Raw genomic sequence first — 2,500 nt, 5'->3', positions numbered from 1 at the left:
TATTTTATGTTTGAATGGTTTAATCACACGACACATCCTTACAACCATCCTTTTACCCTGTAATCATTGATTAAAAAGGAATAGAGACATACAGAGGTTATTATACCTGCTTTTATGTTGTTTTGTTGGGAGGCATGTGGTGGTGTGGGATGCCGGCACTGGGATTTGAACCCTGCTCCCCCAGATGATAATCGGTGCAGGTACACCTGTACCACATAAATGCAATATTCACCACCATACTTCTCCCATTTACCATCCACACCATCACACCCCACACCAACCAAGGACAGGATTAGCCCAGGTCTGTAGGCCAGTGCACTGTATGTTCTCCAACCACCCCTGAACCCTAACCCCAATGTAAAGTGTTAAAGCTGGTGTGATGTCACAGAGGGAGGAGCTCAGGTAGGAGGTCAGGAGGAGGAGGAGGAGGAGGAGGAGCATTGGGAGGAGGGGCATTGGGAGGAGGAGGAGGAGTAGTAATTGAATTAAAGTCTTATCCTTTGGAGCAGCAGGAACGGATTCACTCTACAGGAAAACACAGCAGAACCTTTTCTGTCCTCCATCAAACTGGATCTAACTGGATCTAACTGGTTTCCATCGGACTGACTGGACTTCTAACTGTTGAAGGGCTGCTGAGAGGACAGGAAGCAGGAAGTGCTGATCACAGGAAGTAGCACCAGCAGCAGACACCGGTCAGCTGATCACTAATCTGCAGCTGATCTGAGAAGCTGTTTAATCTGCAGCAGGATGCTAACTGATGCTAACTGATGCTAACTGATGCTAAGCTACAAGACTCATCACACTGACTTTACTGTAGTACAGTTAGAGGTACTAGTACTATACTGTAGTACAGTTAGAGGTACTAGTACTTTACTGTAGTACTGTTAGAGGTACTAGTACTTTACTTTAGTACAGTTAGAGGTACTAGTACTTTACTGTAGTACTGTTAGAGGTACTAGTACTTTACTGTAGTACAGTTAGAGGTACTAGTACTTTACTGTAGTACTGTTAGAGGTACTAGTACTATACTGTAGTACAGTTAGAGGTACTAGTACTTTACTGACAGATGATTACTCTAAACAAAGAAAGGATAAAGTGATCAAACATCAGAGTAAAAGCAGATTAACAGAAGATTCATTAAGTCTGAAAATAAAACTGAACAAAAACATTTGATCAGTTTTAAAGTTCTGTGAGATATTAATTATGAATTATTGGTAATGAAGCAACAATCAAACATCCTGAGAATCATTTCAGACTTTTTTTATTAAATATTAACAAAGTCAATGAATGAACAAAGTGTTTCAGCTCTGAACTGAAGTTAGTTTTAAATAAAGTTTATTTTCTTTAACCAACAAACAGCTGCTTCATTTATTAGTCTAACCCGAACCCGTCCATAAAAGAATTAAAATAAATAAATAATCAACATTAATTATTAACATCAGTGTTTTAAACGAGTGAGATGATGATGATGATGATGAAGAGCCTGCAGTGACTCCCGGTAACCATGGAAACGGCCCGGAGTTAAAACCTGAAGTTCATGAAGAGGACTAAAGTGACCTACAGCAGAAATACTGAGCTCTGATTGGCCGGCTGACTGTTGATGACTGACAGGAAGTGGACGTTAGGAACCTGATGAGGAAACGTCGGGCCGGTGATGTCACCGAGCGTCGGGCCAGTGATGTCATCGAGCGTCGGGCTGGTGATGTCATCGAGCGTCGGGCCAGTGATGTCATCGAGCGTCGGGCCGGTGATGTCATCGAGCGTCGGGCCGGTGATGTCATCGAGCGTCGGCCTCGCAGACGTCAGCTGACGTTGAACCGGAGGATGTTCAGTGTGGCGGGAGTCTGTGACCTTTGCCCTCTGTTCTGCCTGCGCTCCTCTGGGACCTGGTCTCCTCTCCGCAGGTAGGACCTGACCCCTGACCCCTGACCTCTGACCTCTGACCTCTGACCTCTGACCTCTGACCCCTGACCTCTGACCCTGCTCCAACAGTCAGCTGATGTTAAAGGTTTATTAATCTATAAAGAGAAGATGAACTGTGTCTTCCTGTGTCCAGCAGGTGGCGTAGTTAACCCTTTACTCACTATAACACTAAACAGGTGGAGGTAAGATGGGTTTGATGACTCTGCAGGTGGAGGTTAGATGGGTTTGATGACTCTGCAGGTGGAGGTTAGATGGGTTTGATGACTCGCTGCAGGTGGAGGTTAGATGGGTTTGATGACTCGCTGCAGGTGGAGGTTAGATGGGTTTGATGATTCTGCAGGTGGAGGTTAGATGGGTTTGATGACTCTGCAGGTGGAGGTTAGATGGGTTTGATGACTCGCTGCAGGTGGAGGTTAGATGGGTTTGATGATTCTGCAGGTGGAGGTTAGATGGGTTGGATGACTACTAACTACTACTACTAATACTGCACCCATATTACACCCGTACTACACCCATACTGCACACATACTGCACCCGTACTACACCCGTACTACACCCATACTGCACCCATACTGCA

This window comes from Scomber japonicus, chromosome 4 (assembly GCF_027409825.1).
Source record: "Scomber japonicus isolate fScoJap1 chromosome 4, fScoJap1.pri, whole genome shotgun sequence".
Classification (NCBI taxonomy): Eukaryota; Metazoa; Chordata; class Actinopteri; order Scombriformes; family Scombridae; genus Scomber; species Scomber japonicus.
The sequence above is the reverse complement of the archived record's forward strand: the minus strand, read 5'-3'. Positions refer to the sequence as shown.